This window comes from Chelonia mydas, chromosome 1, assembly GCF_015237465.2.
Source record: "Chelonia mydas isolate rCheMyd1 chromosome 1, rCheMyd1.pri.v2, whole genome shotgun sequence".
NCBI lineage: Eukaryota > Metazoa > Chordata > Testudines > Cheloniidae > Chelonia > Chelonia mydas.
The window spans coordinates 280708087-280729668 of NC_057849.1; the positions used below are offsets into that span (position 1 = coordinate 280708087).

Sequence of the window (21582 nt, forward strand, 5' to 3'; positions counted from 1 at the left end):
GTTTGTGTGTGGCGGGGGGGAGCGGAGGGTGAGAAAACATGGATTTGTGCTGGAAATGGCCCAACTTGATTATCATACACATTGTAAGGAGAGTGATCACTTTAGATAAGCTATTACCAGCAGGAGAGTGGAGTGGGAGGAGGTATTGTTTCATGGTCTCTGTGTATATAATGTCTTCTGCAGTTTCCACAGTATGCATCCGATGAAGTGAGCTGTAGCTCACGAAAGCTTATGCTCAAATAAATTGGTTAGTCTCTAAGGTGCCACAAGTACTCCTTTTCTTTTTCCTTTTCTTTGTTTTAAACCTACTGCCTATTAATTTCATTTGGTGGCCCCTAGTTCTTGTGTTATGAGACGTAGTAAACAACACTTCCTTATCTACTTTCTCTACACCAGTCATCATTTTATAGACCTCAATCATATCTCCCTTTAGCCATCTCTTTTCCAAGCTGAAAAGTCCCAGTCTTATTAATCTCTCCTCATACGGAAGCCGTTCCATACCTCTAATCATTTTTGTTGCCCTTTTCTGAACCTTTTCCAATTCCAATATATCTTTTTTGAGATGGAGCGACCACATCAGCACACAGTATTCAAGATGTGGGCATACCATGGATTTATACAGAGGCTACATGTGAAGTGTCATGTCAGTTATATTATACAGCAAAGAGATATTTTTCTACTGTATATTCTTAATGAGTTGACAATTATTTATTTCCTATCTAACTTTTATGTTTTGAAAATTATGTTTAGATTAGTGCATATTGTTTGTTTAATAGTAAAGACCTAATCCAAGACCCACTGAAGTCTCAGACAGACTCAAATTAATTTCAATGAGCTTTTGGATAAAGCTTTCTACCAGGCCCCAATTCTGCAATCCTCGTTCATGTGAGTAATCCTTACCTGTATACTTAGTGGAATTTTTGCATTAGATTTACTCATCTGAAAAGAGAAGGGTTGTAGGATCAGGCCCTAAAAAGTGAAAATTATCTTGACTTTTCTTCTCTAAATCCTGCTTTTATTTTTCTTCGTACTATAGGGATTATTATATAATAGTGTATACTGTAGTTCAAATTTTCCTATTCACCATCCAGAGTATGATTATTAATATTGTTGTTATTATTCTAGACTAACAAAGATCACTTTCTAACATAAAAGAAGAAATAAAAGAAAATGGAAAACCTGAAGAGAAAAAATATACAAGCAATTATAACAAACAACACTTGAAATGTGTCAAACTATTCAAAGTGGGGTTAGGGAAGGATGAAGAAAATGAATAGAAAACATAACACTAAGAAATGAAATGGGGACCCAGGAGGAGTTAGTGAATGACATAGCTATCTATTGTTGTTATATTTAAACATTGCCTGTAGTGATTGCTGCTCCAATATTTCAGCACTGTGTGTGTGCATGAGAATTGCAAAGTGAGGTAGAAGCTTAACTGCTCCCTGATGAACAGGAGATAAACTCCAGGTTAGCTTTTCCCCGAGCACAGATACTTCAGGGAAGGTCTATAAGAAAAGATTCTTGGAAGACAAAAAGGGGTGAATATCTTCAAGAAGGGAAGATTTCACACCCAGGACTCATAAGATTGGGTTGAATCCTGACCTGGTGAGTTTTTCTGTTTATTTTCTGGTTTTGACTCCATTCCACTTTTATGTTGTAGCCCTCTTTTCCTCAAGAAATAACCTTTGAGGAAGGGCCTTAGTTGGATTTTATTTCTCTGAACCTTTCCACTGGCTAACAGTGAAACTGACTACAATGGATAAAAAACAACAGTGAAGCTGATTATCTGTTCCAGCAGTGTCCAAGCAGGAGTTAGAGATTCTACTGTCCTCTCTGAGTAAGTTTCATCTGATTGCACAGACATATGTCATAAATAAACTGCCAGGTCTGCTCAGGCACATGTGAGCTGAAACCTTGTCCCTTTATGGGTGATAAAACCCTCCGGGAATACCTAGCCCAGTGTTAACAGGAATTGATAGTATCTCCATGAGAGTCTTATCCAACTACCATGGAAGTCAAGCTCCTGAAGACCTGCTGGCATGTTTTTTTTTCAGGAAATCATCACTCCACATTCACAATTTACCTAGTTATCAGTCAGCTCCTAAATTCCCTTTTCTGCATGAAAGTCATTGAGAAGGTCTTGGTGAGCCAAGTCCTGCAGCATGTTCCAGTGTTTTGGATTTCATGCCATCAACTTCTGAGGTGGTCATGTCTAGGAAACAGAATTAATTTTGGTGGTCAACGCTGCATTTATAGCCTTCTGTACTCTTTGGAATTGGCAGGGGGAGGGAAAAATATAGCCCACACTTATTGTTAAAGAAAAGAATTCCAACACTGAAAGGGTTAACTAAAAATTCCAGAGTTTTACAGAAACTTTTAGTTTTGTGATTTGGAAGCAAATATTCATACAAATCAACTAACATCCATGACAATTATCAGCCTCAAGAAAATTAGCTGTAAAATTCTTTCTTTTTTATTTTTGTTGTGGGAGAGAAGGTGGGTGGAGTACAGTGGGAGCTCACAGAACATATGTTGTTGCTCATTATGTAGTGCAACAGGAAACAGTAATTAAGGAAGCTGAGTGAAAGGCATTAACAACATCATCTAAAGCAATGGTTCTCGACCTGTCATATACTATGACTCTATGTTACAACAGGAAAAAAAAGACAATATCCTCTTCCCATGGGTTCAGGAACCCCCTCCCACCTAGCCATTAAAAAGGCAAGGTGGTCATACCACTTCCCCACATACATATACACACACACCTGGGCCTCTTCATGACCCCTTCCTTACCACCTGTAATTATGACTCTTACGTTGAGAAATTATGATCTGAAGCAACAACTTGCATAGATCATGACTTCCTAGAAACCACCCATAGAATATTAAAACTTCAATATGTTAAAAAAAATAAAAAAGACTGCTAGTCAACCACTCATGTTCTGGCTCATATAATACAGGGGTCCTCAATCCTGCAGCCTTTCTGAAGAGAAAACTGCCATAAATGATATTGCAAGGGTCCCTTAAGTCAAGACTGCAGGACAGGCACCTTAATATGCAGAATATACGGTAACATGGTTTCCACCACACTTTGTTGTCACGTCAAATGTGTTTTTTCAAAGTAGATCATCTGCTAAACCTATTTGTGTGTGTAGGAGGTAAGGAATAATAATTAGAGTTGGTCAGAAAATGTCGTGTGGAATAATTTTCCGTTGGAAAATACTGACTTGACAAAACTGAAATGGTTCGTGAGAACTTATCAATGTCACTGAAATTTACAATGAAAAATTATCAAAGCATTTTATTGTGATAAAGTCCAAGTGTTTTATTTTGATAAGCTCAAAGTGCTTCATTTTGACTTTATATCAGCTGTTATATATAGCATAATATAATGCTTTGATATTTCATTTCAATATTTCTGAGGTGACATTTTTCAGAAATTTTGTTTGGCAGCAAATTTAAAAATTTTGATGTTTTGTTCCAATTCAGGATGAAATTTCAGAATGCTGGAATTTCCTGCAGAATGGAAATTCTGAGTTTCAATCAGCTATAATAAAAAGGAAGATTATAGCACTTCTGAAGTATTTTTCACAGAAGCGATGCCTAACATAGTATCTGCTGGCTTATGGTTTCGTCTTCGCCTTTTGTTTTTCCCCTATAGGTCTCCTCCAGGTTGTAGAGACCTTCTTTCTATTGGAATTACATATTTAGATTTCAAGTTTCAATTCACTCCATCATTTTGTGGAAAGCCACTTTCTACATAAGCAACAGAGCTGCTTTATTTATATATATATAGTAATATGGAAAAATACAAATGTGTACATGGTACACTATCCCAGCACTATTTTCAGATATTTTTTCTGAGTATTTCCTTTTGGAGCTCTCCATACTGTGGGGGCTTTGTGAGCTTTTCCTTCCTCTAAACCTATAGCCTTTGTAGCCATCATCAAATTTATTTAATGATTTTTTCCATACTGGAAACGCTTCTGAGATTGAGGCAATGTGTCCAGTGGTTAGAGTCAGGGGCTGCAAGTCAGGAGACCTGAATTCTATTAGTGGCTCTGCCTGACCTGCTGTGATACCTTTTGCACTTCCCTTTTACTCTCAGTGGAAAGAAAATAGCTTTGATTTTCGCAATTACTTGAATATATTACTGGAACAAACTGGTGTGCCTCATCCGTAGCATCTTAAATGCATGTTCCATCATCTAGTTTCATTCGGTAGTCTGCTAAAATGGCATGGTGCTAGTCTATATCACTTTTACCGATGATGCAGATCAACAGCCAATGGCATGCTTTTGAAAAAAAATCTAAGGAGAGAATGTTAAAAGGGTACCATGGGGCATGGGTTGGAAGGGGGACTGGAATAAGTTGGCCAGTATCAAGTACCAATATTCAATAGCAGAAGATGATAATTTACTGTTACTGCCCAGACATATTTCTCTGACTCTTCTCTTCAAGCATACTCTGAGAATGTATTGTTTTAATGTGATACAGAAGATTTCAATTAACAGTAAAGTACTGAACAAATCTTATTTTGAAAATAAAAAATAAGAAACTCAACAGCATTAGCTGATAAAGATAAAAATAATGGCAGTATGTTTATTGTGAACAACAGATTTCCTCATATTTGCTTGCTGGTTCTCAGCTAAATTACTCTTGAAACAACTATCCCTTATGCACCTCAGCTATGTAGCTTCAAACATATCCTGGGAAAGAATTTGGTATGTAACAGGGTATCTATTTTCCCCTGTGATTTCAGGAGCCAGGTGAATTTAAGTAAAATTTCTGAGTAGACACCTCAGCTGGTTATTATGCAGAAACTTGACACACTGAGTTAATGTATTGTGCAGTTCCCAAAATTGCAAAAATGTCAGTCTCATTAGGGTTACAGCTGGTGCAGTGTGGGGGCAGAAAGCCTCTTGAATTCATTGCGCCATGCCAATTACCGTGGTTCCTTTCTAATACTGTCAAAGATATCGTAATGAGCAATGTTAGCAAAGGTATCATTTATGGGGTCAGTTCTACAGTGTTGCAGCTGTAGTTATTACTGCTGTACTGCACTGAAAATTAAACTCCTTGGGATGACTTCTCTCACCCCACCAATGACACTTCTTTTTCATTTTCTTTTTCCCTGCGGAATCCACACATGTGAGCTCTTCATTGAGCACAACTTATTTGCATTTCCTTAGCTAAGGTTAAAACCAGAAGACCTGCATAAACCCTATTCACCCTGGTTAATCGAGGAGGTTGAATTACCTACTTTAAATCTAGTTTTAGTAAGTTCCTGTGGAGAGTGTTGGATTTAAGGTATGTCTACACGACAAGTTCTATAGCAGAAGAGCTACGCCTGTATAGTATAGACACTTGCTACAGTGACAAAAGGGGGTTTTTTGTCACTGTAGTAAATCCACCTCCTTGAGAGGTTAATGAGTACACTGACAGTGAGGGGTTAAGCCAACCTAACTGTCGCATAGGGAGTGATGTTTTTCACAGTCAACATAAATTTTAGATGTAGACCAGGCCTTAGGGAATATTAAGAAGGGCTCAATCATGTGAGGTGCTCAACACTTCGTGCAGAACAGTGCTCAGAACAGTGCAGAATTAATCCAGTCCTAAGTTACTCCTGTATCAAGAATGTCCTTCCAAAAGCTACCTTTTTTAGGGCAAGGGTTTGTTGTAAAATCTTGTAATACGAATTCTAAATTTCATTTCTTTTTTAACTTTAACAGTTTCCTCTGTTTTGGTCAAGGTTCCATTTTTTACCAGCTATTGGAAAGCTAGGAATATACTCCTACTTTATGACCTTTCTACAGTATTTTCCACTGGGACATTAACGGTAGGTTATTTATCATTTTATAGATTTTCCGTCTCTTCTCTTGGGGGGGATCTTGCCTTTCCTTGTTTCATTGACTAAATGTGCTCATTATTTAGTCTCAAGCCTGTGCCTGGGGTGCATCCCCTCTAATGATTAAGTTTCCTTGGCAGATCAACTACTACAGAAAATGTTTATGGGATTTAAATCTGTTTTGTGATTCATTTCATTTTTCTGGCCTTTCTTGATTAGCTTCGAGCTTTGCTTTTTTCATATCCATTGGTCACATGTCACTTGAGCTTTCTACGTAGTTTTCATTACTGTCATTGTTGTGTAATATTATTATTACCATAACTGCTGATGGCAGAGAAGCTCGTCAACAGCTCTCCACTAAAGGCAACTTGTGAGTAGTACATTTTTCTCTTGTATATTAACTTTTCAGCTTTTGCAATGGCACTAGGTATTTAAAATCTTATATAGTGCTAACAGGGATTTCCCACTCTGTTCCTGTGTCTGCACTATGCACACATTAAACAAAATATTATTCAACCTCTCACCCCATTCCCTAGGGCCTCTTTTTGTTTTTAAATAAAGTAACAAAGCCCTCTGACAGGAATGTGCTTGCAAAGACAAAAGGGGTTTTCTCAGCTGGACTTCTGGTTCCTCAATGCCACACAGCATTTTATGACTCTAAATTGGAGCCAAAGAAATCCATGTGGTCTAGCTGTCAGTGTGAGTCAGTAGAATAGTTCTGCATCCAAGCACTGAGTCCTAAAGTCTGATATCTTTGCTAAACATAGCAATTATTATGTATGCAACTGTACGTATACTGTTATAGGTGCAATACTATTTCTACGTATTTTTAAAGATTAACAGATAAGGAAACACTCGATATTAAAAGGAAACAAATATAAAACAAATGTAAGCAAATATTCTTACATATATTTATAATAAAATAAGCTGTAAAATTCATGCCTGTGGAATAGTGATTCTTAAATAAAATGCTAGGCCTGGGGCTGTTTACCTTCGATGGGTGACAAATAAGAGGGGACAGGATACAGATAGGTGTAACAATTAATGGTAAGAGAATGGAGATCAGGAACCTTCCATTTGCCCTGGCTCACTCGTAGAAGAGCAAAGGGACACTCTGAAATTGAAAGGAGGCAAATTCAAAACTGACAAAGCCCTACCCTTACATAGCATTAGCAGCAGCAGCAGCAGCAGCAAGCTTTTTCACATAACATTCAGTTAAGCTGTGGAGTTCACTGCAACAAGATAGCACTGTGGTCAGTACTTAGAAGTGGAGTTGGCAGGAAAATGGGGTATTTTACTGCAGTGTGTGTGTGTATATATGTGTGTGTTTTCAGCAACTGCAAACCAGAACTTCTGGGTTTTGTCCAGAACTGTTCAGTTTGCGGGTTTTCAATTTTCTGATTAAAAATCAAAGATTTTCTGTGAAAGCAGATCCTTTCTGGGAGAGTTTTGGAAAGTATATAAACAGACATGTTTCAAGGCAAAAGTTAACTTCTTATTTAACGAAGGTTAGAAAGAAACTTTCCTGAAGGGCAATTTTCCCTCTCCACCCTCTGCATAACAGTCCATATGCAGGTTTTCTTCTTCAGAAACATCTGACGTTGAAAATTGTTATAAATAGGATATTCAACTATAAGGACCACTGGTCTGATCAAGTATGGCAATTTCCGTGTTCCTGTTACGAGTAAATAGTTTAGTATGTTTAAAAAATTTATATTAAAAATGAGCACGAATACCATCTGGCCTTCTCACTAGGCAGGTTAACTTACAATAAGCATCAATCTTCCTGGGCCCAAATCATCAACTGGGAAGAGAGGCAATAGGCCAGTACACTGCATAGTAATGCACTGCTAAGTGCATTGTGGAGGGTTTACGCCTTCCTCTATAAAGCATTGGTAGTAGCCACTTCTAGGATCACACTAGATGGTCTATTGTAGTTTGGAAACTCTATAGTAGGATTGTCCAATGACTAGCTGGCCTACTGGTCAGGCCAGGGTCCTACAGTTTCTGCCAGCATAGTCATCCTAGAGGGGGCTCCCTGACTGTGGTCTCAATTACTCCTGTGTGCTCATCTCCCGCCAGAGGTTCTGTCCCTAGTGAAGAACAGGCAGGAGGAACAAGGTAGTGGGACCCGGGCCCACCCACTCCACCAGGTCCCAACCCAGGGCCCAAGGGGTTTTCCAAAGCATCCAGCCTAGTTAGTTAGCTACCCCAAAGTAGGCTTTCCTTTGGGTCACTTCCTAAGAGTCTGGAGCCCTTCAGTTTGGGACATGGTCAGTGGCTTAGGAGACTCTCCTGGGTCTCTTAATATAGTGTTCAAGTGATCTCCTTTAGGGTTTTCAATTGGCAAAGTGGGGATGGGGAGGAATCCAAATCCCAGGTGCTAGAGCAGCCTTTACAAAGTTGTAGCCTCTCCTGAGACAGTTTTCAGTACCAGTCTAGCTTTCTGGTGCAGCATGCAGCTCTTCTCCCCTTTCCCGGGGCCACCAGTGTCCTTTTAAATGTTCCTTCACTGGGAACAAACCCCACACCTACTGAAGGTGGATAGAAATCTGGCTAGATTGTCGGGCTCAATGGGTAGTGATAAATGGCTCAATGTCTAGTTAGCAGCCGGTATCAAGCGGAGTGCCCCAGGGGTCAGTTTTGTTCAACATCTTTATTAATGATCTGAATGATGGGATTAACTGCACCCTCAGCAAGCTCACAGATGACACCAAGCTTGGGGGAGAGATAGATACGATGGAGGGTAGGGATAGGATCCAGAGTAACCTAGACAAATTGGAGGATTGGGCCAAAAGAAATCTGATGAGGTTCAACAAGGACAAGTGCAGAGTTCTGCACTTAGGAAGGAAGAATCCCATGCACCGCTACAGGCTGGGGACCGAATGGCTAAGCAGCAGTTCTGCAGAAAAGGACCTGGGGATTACAGTAGACGAGAAGCTGGATATGAGTCAGCAGTGTGCCCTTGTTGCCAAGGCCAGTGGCATATTGGGCTGTATTAGTAGGAGCATTGCCAGCAGATCGAAGAAAGTGATTATTCCCCTCTATTCGGCACTGGTGAGGCCACACCTGGAGTATTGTGTCCAGTTTTGATCCCCCCACTACAGAAGGGATGTGGACAAATTGGAGAGAGTCCAGCGGAGGGCAACAAAAATGATTAGGGGGCTGGGGCATATGACTTACGAGGAGAGGCTGAGGGAACTGGGGTTATTTATTCTGCAGAAGAGAAGAGTAAGGGGGGATTTGTTAGCAGCCTTCAATTACCTGAAGGCGGTTCCAAAGAGGATGGAGCTAGGCTGTTCTCAGTGGTAGCAGATGACAGAATGAGGAGTAATGGTCTCAAGTTGCAGTGCAGGAGGTCTAGTTTGATATTAGGAAACACTATTTCACTAGGAGGGTGGTGAAGAACTGGAATGGCTTACCTAGGGAGGTGGTAGAATCTCCATCCTAAAAGGTTTTTAAGGCCCGGCTTGACAAAGCCTTGGCTGGGATGATTTAGTTCGTGTTGGTCCTGTTTTGAGCAGGGGGTTGCACTAGATGACCTCCTGAGGAAATATAGTACAGACAACTTGATTCTTCCAGAACAGTTTATAAAATGCCTGGTCTATACTGATAATTACGTCAGCATAATTAAATCTTGCAGGGGTGTGAAAAATGCACACCCTGAGAGAGGTAGCTGTGCTAACCTAACCCCCGGTACAGACTGCCCTAAGTGGATGGAAGCATTGTTCTGTTGAACTAACTATTGCCTCTTGGGGAGGTGGATTAACTACACTGATGGGAGAACCTCTCCTATTGCTGGAGTGAGGCTACACTGAGGCACTATAGCCACACGTGGCACCGCTGCAGCTGCACCACCGTAGCACTTCAGTGGAGACGCTACCTACAACAATAGGAGGGTTTTCTCCCCAAGAGGCGGTAGCTAGTCGACAGAAGAATTTTGTAACTGTTAAAATTTAGATTCCATTTGCCTGTTTGTACCCACAAATCAGACATTTAGATACCTAAATGCTACTGATTATGCTCCCAAAATTATAGGTTGGATTACAACACTGCTGAAAATCGTGCTCCTAATGAAGTGAATATCTGCCTTTAGAAAACATGTATAGGGGATACCAGGTATTGAAAATGAAGCATGTTCAAATATTGTGATATAAAGGGCCACATTTACGTTAGGACCCGTTGCCATCAATAGGAATTTTGCCATTGAGTTCAATTGAGTAGGATTGGGCCCTTCATTTCCAAAAAAATGTGTGTAAATATCCTTATCAAAACCACACAACCACCATATTCTGATCAATGCAGCTTCCTCAGTAAATGAATATAAACTGCTTGTTATTTGAGTTGATCAACATTAACAGCCGGGGAATAAAGTTATTCCTGGGGCATACAGGTGCAAATCTTGTAGATGGCAACAAGAGTTGTGCCAGCTTAAACCAACAGTGAATTTGATCATCTTTGTCCCTTCCTTGCAGTTAAAGGGACAGGGTGACTGCAGGCCACATTCTAGAGCATCATCTATTGATATTATTTCCCCTTCTCAAAAACTTCCCATAATACGTTGTACTTAGCACCAGCACCCCCTGTTTAATACAATGAGAAAAATATTATAGCTAAGTAAAATTAGATATTTAAAAAAATCAAAAGCTACAAACAGTATGACCATATATGTTCACGAAGGGATGACATTTTGTGACAGTCTATTGTTCAGAAGTATGAAGGATTAAAGAAATATTTTGGTCACACCTGACAAACACATATTACCAAGTTTCTCCTAGAGGCACTGCAAAGTCCAACAGGGAAATTAAATCCAAAATCATGGCATGGACGGTAGCTTACCAAAATTTAAGACTGGGACCTAGTGTCCTTGTCTGGAAAATGTGTACATATTGAGGTCAAAATCTGGCATTTTAAAAGTTCAAATCATGCTTTAAAGACTTCAAGGTGCAGAGAATCCTCCAGCAAGTGACCCGTGTCCCACGCTACAGGGAAGGTGAAAAACCCCCAGGGCCTCTGCCAATCTGCCCTGGAGGAAAAATCCTTCCCAACCCCAAATATGGCGATCAGTTGAACCCTGAGCATGTGGGCAAGACTCACCAGCCAGATACCCAGGAAAGAATTCTCTGTAGTAACTCAGATCCCACCCCATCTAACATCCCATCTCAGGCCACTGGGCCAAGTTATCACTAATAGTCAAAGATCAATTAATTGCCAAAATCATGTTATCCCATCATACCATCTCCATAAATTTATTGAGCTTAATCTTGAAGCCAGATAGGTCTTTTGCCCCCACTGCTTCCCTTGGAAGGCTGTTCCAGAACTTCACTCCTCTGATGGTTAGAAACCTTTGTCTAATTTCAAGTCTAAACTTCCTGATGGCCAGTTTATATCCATTTGTTCTTGTGTCCACATTGTTACTGAGCTTAAATAATTCCTCTCCCTCTCCAGTATTTATCCCTCTGATATATTTATAGAAAGCAATCTTATCTCCCCTCAGCCTTCTTTTGATTAGGCTAAACAAGCCAAGCTCCTTGAGTCTCCTTTCATAAGACAGGTTTTCCATTCCTCGGATCATCCTAGTAGCCCTTCTCTGTACCTGTTTCAGTTTGAATTCATTCTTCTTAAACATGGGAGACCAGAACTGCACACAGTATTCCAGATGAAGTCTCACCAGTGCCTTGTATAATGGTACCAACACCTCCTTATCTTTACTGGAAATACCTTGCTTGATGCATCCCAAGACCACATTAGCTTTTTTCATGGCCATATCACATTGGTGCTCATAGCCATCCTGTGGTCAACCAATAATCCAAGGTCCTTCTCCTCCTCTGTTACTTCCAATTGATGTGTCCCCAGTTTATAACTAAAATTCTTGTTATTAATACCTAAATGCATGACAATTTCATCCTATTACTATTACTCCAGTTTACAAGGTCATCCAGATCTTCTGTATGATATCCCGGTCCTTCTCTGAATTGGCAATACCTCCCAGCTTTGTGTCATCCACAAACTTTATTAGCACAGTCCCACTTTTGTGCCGAGGTCAGTTATAAAAAGATTAAATAAGATTGGTCCCAAAACTGATTCCTGAGGAACTCCACTGGTAACCTCCTTCCAGCCTGACAGTTCACCTTTCAGTGTGACCCGCTGTAGTCTACCCTTTAACCAGTTCCTTATCCACCTTTCAATTTTCATATTGATCCCCATCTTTTCCAATTTAACTAATAATTCCCCATGTGGCACCATATCAAACGCCTTACTAAAATCGGGGTAAATTAGATCCATTGCCTTTCCTTTGTCTAAAAAATCTGTTACTTTCTCCAAGAAGGAGATCAGGTTGGTTTGGCATGATCTGCCTTTTGTAAAACCACGTTGTATTTTGTCCCAATTACCATTGACCTCAATGTCCTTAACTACTTTCTCCTTCAAAAATTTTTCCAAGACCTTGCATTATACAGATGTCAAACTAACAGGCCTGTAGTTACCCGGATCACCTTTTTTTCCTTTATTAAAATAGGAACTATGTTAGCAATTCTCCAGTCATACGGTACAACCCCTGAGTTTACAGATTCATTAAAAATTCTTGCTAATGGGCTTGCAATTTCATGTGCCAGTTGCTTTAATATTCTTGGATGAAGATTATCTTGGCCCCCCGATTTAGTCCCATTAAACTGTTTGAGTTTGGCTTCTACCTCGGATATGGTAATATCTATCTCCATATCCTCATTCCCATTTGTCATGCTACCATTATCCCTAAGATCCTCTTTAGCCTTATTAAAGACTGAGGCAAAGTATTTGTTTAGATATTGGGCCATGTCTAGATTATCCTTAACCTCCACTCCCTCCTCAGTGTTTAGCGGTCCCACTTCTTCTTTCTTTGTTTTCTTCTTATTTATATGGCTATAGAACCTTTTACTATTGGTTTTAATTCCCTTTGCAAGGTCCAACTCTACTTGACTTTTAGCTTTTCTCACTTTATCCCTACATGTTCTGACCTCAATAAGATAGCTTTCCTTACTGATCCCTCCCATCTTCCACTCCTTTTATGCTTTCTGCTTTTTCTTAATCACCTTTCTGAGATGCTTGCTCATCCAGCTTGGTCTACAACTCCTGCCTATGATTTTTTTCCCCCTTCTTGGGACGCAGGCTTCCGATAGCTTCTGCAACTTTGACTTGAAGTAATCCCAGACCTTCTCCCCCTTTGGATCCATAAGTGCTTCAGTCCAATCCACTTCCCTAACCAATTTCCTTAATTTTTTAAAATTACCCCATTTGAAATCAAAAACCCCAGTCGCAGATTTATTTTTGTTTATCCTTCCATTCAATTTGAACTGAATTAGCTCATGATCACTCCAGCCAAGGTTGTCCCCTACAACCATTTCTTCTACAAGGTCCTCACTACTCACCAAAACCAAATCTAAAATGGCATCCCCTCTTGTTGGTTCAGCAACTACTTTATGAAGGAATCCATCAGTTATTGAATCTAGGAAAATCTGAGCCCTATTATTATTACTAGCACTTGTCCTCCACTCAATATCTGGGAAGTTAAAGTCTCCCATGATCACACAGTTCCCATTAGTATTTACTTCATTAAAAACATTAAAGAGGTCTCTATCCATATCCAGATTAGATCCCAGTGGTCTATAGCACACCCCACACACTATCCCAGGGGAAGCTCCAGTAGCTTTCTTCCCCAATGTGATTTTTGCCCAGACAGACTCTGTCTTATCCATTCCATCACTTCTTATTTCTTTACAGTCTACCTCATCATTGATATACAATGCTACTCCACCACCTTTGCTTTTATTTCTGTCTTTCCTAAACAGCACATACCCTTCAATACCTGTACCCCAGTCATGACTACTATTCCACCATGTTTCTGTTATCCCTATAATATCTGTTTCACTTCCTGCACCAGTAGCTCTAGTTCCTCCATACCTAGGCTCCTTGCATTGGTGTACAAACATCTTAATTTTTGCTGTTTGGCCTCACTCACTTTCTTCACCCGATTAAGCACAGACGTTCTACCATCAGTATGACCTATTAAACTGGTATCCACACTGCCCTTCCTCCTTATGTCCATTCTTCTACCCACAGCTGTATCCTTTCTTACTTCATTTTCTTCCCTCTCAATGTTAAAATCCAGCATGGCGATTACCTGGACATCTCCCAACCATCTCCCCCAAATTCCTAGTTTAAAGCTCTTTTAATCAGTTGTGCAGGCCTCCATCCTAGAAGTCTATTTCCCTCCCTACTCACATGGAGTCCATCCCGAGAGAACAGTCCTCTGTCCATGAATGCCTCCCAGTGGCCATACATCCCAAAGCCCTCCTTATAGCACCACTGCGTGAGCCATGTATTGAGCATCATAATCTTGTCACACCTTTGTTGCCCTTCTCTAGGAACAGGTAGAATCCCACTGAAGATCACCTGAGCTTCGATTTCCTTAAGTGTCTTCCCCAGCCTGGCATAGTCTCCCTTGATATGTTCCAGGGATCATATGTATCAGTATCATTTGTTCCCACATGAAGAACGATTAGTGGATTCTTTCCCACTCCCTTTAGGATCCTCTTCAACCTCAGGTCCACATCCCATATTTTAGCACCCGGTAGACAGTACACCCTTCTGTTTTCTGGATCAGCTCTGGTTATAGGCCTGTCTATTCTTCTCAGTAAGGAGTCCCCAATCACGTAGACCTGCCTTTTCCTGATGATGGTGCGATTCTCCGGTCTATCCCCTGTTCCCTCTGGCTGCAAGTCCTTTCCATTCCTATTCTCCCTTGTAATCCTCTTCAAGCCATCCTGTATCCTCCTGGGGCTTATATTTGGTGTTGTCTCCATTGACTCTTCCCCTTTTCCTATAGGACTAGCCGCTCTTCTCTTCTTCTTTGCCCTTCCACCTTCAGTGTCCATCTGCTGTGCCCCTTCTTCATTTTCCAACTCTGCAAACCTGTTCTTGAGCTCTATTTCTCCTTCACTAGCCCATCTTTTCCTCTGCCTGGTTCTCTTACTCACATGCTTCCACTGTCCATTTTCTTCACTCAGCAGTCTCCCCTCAGAGTTCTTTGGTCCTGCTTCCATCTGCAAGTCTGAGCTTTTCCCTTCATCGTCCTCATGTCTTTGCTCAATAATCCACTTGAACACCCTTCTAAACTCAACCAGATTTTCCACCTGCATCTCCAATCCTCAGATCTTTTCTTCCATCAGCTCTACCAGGTGGCACTTCATGCAGATGAAACTCTTTCCAGGTACTTCCTCCAGGATCATGTACATGCCGCAGCTTCCACATCCAATCATCTTCATTGTGTCCTCCACTGCTTGGGTCATTACCACTGCTGCCTCTGTATCGGTCATAGCCTTCCCACCTAAATCCTGTTAGTCCGGGAAACACAAACCACACCAAAACACCACCACCCACAACAAAAGCAACCCCAAACAAGCACGGCAATACAAACTCCCCTTACAAACTCCCACTCAAACTCCCCTATTTACAGCTCTGTTTGATGACTCCTGTGCCACTGCAGCTGTCCTTTAGCATCTTATGTTCAGGACAATCTCTCTATGCATGTGGGATTTAGAGCAATTTGAATATTAATATCAGCTCCTTTGTGGGTGAACTGAATCTGTGGAACCCTTTGAAAAAGTGACCCCAAATTTGCACATTGGAATACACCCCTGACCCTCTTATGGCATTCCAGACTGCAAGACACTCTCATTATGGATGTGGATTTTAGAGCACTCTAAAACATTATAAAAGAAGCTTGGGGTGGGGTGGGGTCATACCCTGGAAAGCTCTTGATCAAATGACCCCAAATTTTCACCACAAACTCCTACTCTTGTCTCTGTTACAGCATACCAATTTTAAAGGCAATTTACCATGCACATGGATTTCAGAACAGTTAAAAACTGTAAGTAGCTCATTTTAGGGGGGGATTGTATCTCTGGAACCATTTGAACAAATTACTCCCATTTTGTACCACAAAGTGTACTCCAGCCCCTTTTGCGGAATACGTGTTTTCAAGACAATCTCCCTGTGCAGTGAATGTTAGAGCAATTTGAATATGAAAATCAGCTACTTATTGGGGAAGGCTCAGTATGAAGAATACATTGATCAACTTACCCCAAACAGGTACCACTTACTCTGGTCCTGGTCCTGATGAGGCAGAGGAATTTTCAAACAATCTGAGTATGTAAGTGGATTTTAGAGTATTTGATCTGAAATCTTAAACAAAAACCTCTTTCCATAAGCCAAAATTTCCAAAAGGAGCTGCTAACCAAAGCAGAATGCAGCAGAGCCTAGCAATGAGCACAACAAACATTTTTCCACTCTGGTGAGGTCAGGACTCCCACTCCGAGGTTCTTGGGTTCAATTCCCTCATCTGCCTGATGTGGAAAAAGGATGTGAACTTGGGTATCCAACAGGGCAGCAGAGTAGCGTACCTGCTGGGCTGTGGGAGATTCTGGTAGAGAGCTTTCTCAGTCTCTCCACTTGAAACTGTTCTACTTTTTAGGACTAATTAAATACTCACTGGAGCAGGGACTTCAACTTGGGTCTCCCATGTCCTAGAGGGAAAGAGGAAGTAGTAACATGACAGTGTCTGTTAACGGCAAGACTCCACAAGTTGTAGGTCTTTTTCAGATAACATTTTTCCATGCTCGAGGCTTAGAGTTAGGCTTGGCAGAATTCAATTTTGTTTTGTATATAATTTTGCTGGATAATATAAATGTTTATTCTTAAGCTTTTTTGTTTGTTTTTTAGCATTTTGTTCACAGGGCACCGGTGCCATTAATAGCCACAGTCACATTCTATTCAGTGGATCAGTTCCAATCATCTTCCGAGCCTGCCTCTTCTTAAACATTCTTCTATAGTTTACATGGTTAATTCCCAGTCTACATACAAGCCTAGAAAATGTAACTTGTCTCATTTTATAAGACTGCTTTATTTCTTTATCATCTTCTTCGGCACTTTCTTTTTTATGCCTGAGCTGGGTCTCTGAACCCATGTCAAAAGGGGCAGTTATATCAGAGGTAAAAGCTGTGGTCCCCTACTGTTTTGGCTGTTGCATTGCTTATATTGCCACCCCAGTGCTTCAATACTGCAGACATAAGTTAAAGTGAATGTGGAAAGAACAGACCCTATACAAAAGCCACACTAATACAGACAGAGAACCTAATGTGGGCTCCTGTTGTTGCTGTAAGATTTTATATAAAGGTGAATAAACCACCTACATGAAAGTGAGCGCAATCAAGTCAAGGGGGGGAAAACGTAACACACACGCACAACCGTACCATGGAACTAGTGACCCACTGCGATTCACATTTCTAGCTAGAATATACTACCTGTCCCTACACTCAAGTAATATTATTACTTGGCAAGGATGGTGAAGCATGAGCAATTCTATGAAAATTGGCCTTGAAATACTATTTGTTTTTATACTTTAACAAGAGAAGAAGAGGAAGTAAAAGCATGGGAATATTTCTCTCTCTTTAATGAGAACTCCTATTAAAATGGGGTTTTTACATGTGATATGAGTGTGAATAGATTGGTACCAAACCACAAAAAAGAATGACATCTTGAGGTTTGGAATTGTCATGGCAATAACCTAGATTAGCTGTGCTCCATCTCAACTTGGTTTTTAAAAAAATGCAAAAATCAACGTATTGTTATTAAAAGCTCTCATATTTATTTTGTCAGATACCTATTTCATTAATCCATACAGCTGACAATTTGACATAATCGGCTGTGCTGATTAATGAAATGGTTTATCTAAGGAAATAAATATGAGAGCCTTTTTAATAACTATGCTTTGAATTTGATGAAAGAGTTATATCAAATGAGACTAGAGTGCACATATTAAGCAAAACATTCTGATGATTTTCTAGCTGGCTTGGTTAAAGTTCCACGCACTTTTTTTTTAGGACTCTATAAGAAAACTGAAGAGGACTAACTAAAAAACGTGGAATCAAATTATTAAATTCACATACGCCCATTGAATAGAGATCTTCACACATGCCTGAGAGCAGACTTGAATAATTGTAGCAAAATAGGAACATCGCTAGACATTCCAGAAAAAAAATATTCTTCTTAGAAGGTTTAGTTATGCTGCAGATTTTCTGACATTACAGATGAGGCAATTTGAAAAAAATATATAAAAGGAAGGCAAAATTCTTCCCTCTGATCCAGAAAGTGAATCTCTTGGGTGTCTCCCACGCTGAGCACACAGAATTCTCACCGACATCAGCAGAAGTTTTGAATGAAGAAGAGGTTCAGAATATGAAACAGAACTCTGTGGTGCACATGACAGCAGAGAACTTTCCCTTAGATGTTCACCCATTAAATCATAATTGTGTGCTGCCCAGTAGCCTAGTGTGGCCATGACAGTTCTGATCAGTGGGGGGAACTTAAGATAACAGTTCCTAAAATTAAACATTTTGGGGCAGATTGCAAAAGCAGTTTCAGTAGATGACTTTGAAGCCAATGGAAGTGAAATGAACACCATGCAATATGTATGTAGGAAAAACGTCTGAAAACTGCTCAAAGGAAGTATATAGCTGCTTTTCTGTTTACTTGGTGGCGTGTGTGTGGTTTCTTTGCTCCACATGCAGCTTCTAATTTAGTAGCAAATTTAATAGTCTTTTCTAGATTAGCAATTAGAACACTGCTCCTCACTACACAATAATAACTCTGTGAAGAAATGTGAATCCCATACTTTCATTGTTAACCTTGAAGGTAAGATGCTGGTTCACATGTTTAAACCTCTAGCTGAAGTCAATTTATGAATGGAATTATGTAGCAAGAGAGGTATTACCTGGATAAAATGACCATAGCACTGTAGATAAAGTGAACAGAGGTCAAAGGTTGGTTAGAAGTGCACAAGTATTGTCCCATTTTCCAATGATTTTGTAGATCCTTATAAGGTTAACTAAAACATCACCACAAATAATTCTGGGATCCTAAATATATTTATTCTTGCGTTTCTTTGTGAATAATATTCATGTATGTGAGAAAAATTGTTAAAAGCATCTAAAATATCAGAGGATTATTATCAGAGCATTAATATCAGAGTATTATTGACTCCAGTCCATTTTACGTACTCCACTCCAGTTTTAATAACAATCCTGGAATGTCAAAGTGCAGAGGTCAGAGTATGTGAGGAGAAGTATATTCTAGTAAGAAAACAACTTCTCCAGTAGACTTTTAATTAAGTAAATATTTTATAGTTTATTTATCTAATTTACATATAACCTACCACTGTGACCTTTATATGCATTGATTTAACTGTTTCACTGCTGCCTTCACTCCCTTACAATAAAGGGATGTTATAATGCGGTGAAGGTGGCCAATCTTACACTGGTCTTTTGCAAGAGTGCTAGGGTACTTCTAGTATCAGTACAATAATGGAAAAAATAATTAATGCTAACATTATAAAACACAGCAAATGAGTATAGTATGATGTGTTGGGGGGAGGGCAGAAACTAAAATGGCTTTTGAAGGAGTAAATTATGACTCATTTGTTAAAAGTTTTTGAAAAGACTTCACAAAATGCTGTAAAAAGGAAAATGGGCTGATATACAATTGTTTTTCTCTTTCAAAATGCAGTTTATAAAGCTGCTTACAAAAAGCTATTAAGAAAAATCTAGTAACCTCTGGCTAAAATGTGAAGTCGTGACTTGTATTAAAAACTGGCTAAGGGAAAGAAAGTAAAGAGTAGGAATAAATGGCCAATTCTCAGAAAAGGAAAAGGTTAATTATGAGATGTCATTGGGATTAGTACAATACATATAAAAAACAATGTTGTTCAATATATTTAGAGGCCTTCAGGCAAGTGGTGTTGACCCATGTGAACCGTTTGACTCGAACCATAAAAGTACAGTACTTGAAATTAGCTTGGGTTCACATTCTAATCATACCTGCGGAATAGCATTGGTTTCTTTAAAAATGTTCTCTTGTGAATTGGTCATTGAAGCTCTTTGTGAACTTTTCTGCTTTCTCTGAATTCCCACAAACTTTTTCAGGCTGCTGTTCATGGTGTATTTCAAGCTCAAGACCCACTTGACCTATCTTAAAGAAATAGGCAAGTCACATAGGTGAACATAATACAGTACATGTCCCATGTCTCCTAGCAATGAAGGGGTTTATCATAGGAGAAGCCATTTTCCTGTTTATGAGGAGGGATCCATTTCAACTAAACTATATGATTCAGCTAGAAACATTTTTTTTACAAATCCCACATCTTGTTCTTGTGGCACAGTAAGTAAGTCACAGAGGAACCTTATAATTAATCTTCTTGTGTTTTGAGATTGACTTAACAGCAGTGGCCTCTTACATTATTACAGCAACTAAGTACTTGAGCAGCAGATTTGGTACTTTTCTTCCACAAACTCCTAGCCTAGCGCCTGACCTATAAGGTCATAGACCAGCAGTGAGGGGGGAAAGCAGTAACAGTCGGATACAAATCTGAGCAAAGCAACAAAGACTGGGGTGGCGAAGAAGGCCCTGCAGAGATGTAGAGAGGAGGCTGACGGTGGTTCTTTGGAACACAGAAACAGCTACCTTCCAATGTTCATAAAAGGCTGAAACCTGCAATAGGCTGTTGCAGCCAAAATGCCCCAGACACTGGGTATTAGGTTGGGGAAGAGGTCAGTTTGATCTCAATATAGGCCAAAGAGGAGGGCCATTACCCTTATAAAGGAGGGAGGTGTGTCAGGAAGATGGGGCCTGTGTGCCAGAAAGAGGGAGGGAGGAAGGGAAGGGGGCCTGCAGCTTAACTGTCACAATGGGAGCATCATGCGAGCAAGAGGCATGAGGGACAACTGCTGTATCTGGCTGAGAGCAGGGCAGTGCAAAAAGGCCTCCAAATGGGACTGAACTCTGGCCAGTGCAGCCAATAGATTAATCATTAAGCACCTCTCAGGCAAAGAGTGAATTAGAGGGAGTACACCAAGCACTAGGTCTGAGGAGCCCAGTGAGGTATAGTTACCCAAATGTCTTCACCTGTTTTGGTTTGTCCCAGCAGCTGCATTATGCACTATTGTGTTGTTGTTCTATTGTAACTGGCATGGCTAATCCACCACTGAATAGCTACTAGGCCAGGGGCCCCGGCCAATTGGGGGCCTCAGAAAAATGGGCACCTCCACACCCTAACCCGCACTTGCTCTGGCCCAGGGCCCCACAAAAGCTTAATCTGCCTCTGCAGCTATTGTAATAGGGCATTGTCTCCCTTTTCTTTCTGCTAGTAAATAATGGTAAGAGTTTGTCATGGATATTTTTAGTATCAGTCATAGACAGGTCATGGACAATAACGAGAAATTCAGGGAAGCCCATGACCTGTCCCTGACTTTTAGTAAAAATATCTATGATAAAATGGGAAGGGACTGGGAAGCTGTGGAGTGGCTAGGAGCTCTGGGGCTCCTGCCACCCATGAGGGCTCAGAGCTCCAGGGTCCCCCTAATACCCCTGTGGCAGAGAGGACTACCCCACACCTGGCAGCGGGAAGCTGTGGGGGTCCCCCGTCTTCTGTAGCAGCCGGGAGCTGCGGGGTACACCCCTGCCTGCAGTGGCTGCGGGGTATCCCCGCTGCCATGGTGGCTGGGAGCTTGGGTGCCTGCTGCCTCAAGCAGTGACGGTACCTCACCACTTCCCCCTGCTGCGGGAGGCAGCAAGATCCTGCATCTCCCAGCTGCCAGGGCTAAAGTCACGGAGGTCTTTGGAGGTCATGGATTCTGTGACTTCT

At 40.6% G+C, this 21582-nt stretch overlaps 1 long non-coding RNA gene across 1 annotated transcript in view; it reads left to right on the forward strand.

The window, feature by feature from the left end:
• LOC122462299 overlaps positions 1 to 21582 on the forward strand; it is a 44175-nt gene that overhangs the window by 15193 nt on the left and 7400 nt on the right. Inside the window, exon 2 of the long non-coding RNA XR_006284771.1 lies at positions 5754 to 5840. This is a non-coding gene — a long non-coding RNA (uncharacterized LOC122462299). The remainder of the gene's footprint in view (positions 1 to 5753; positions 5841 to 21582) is intronic.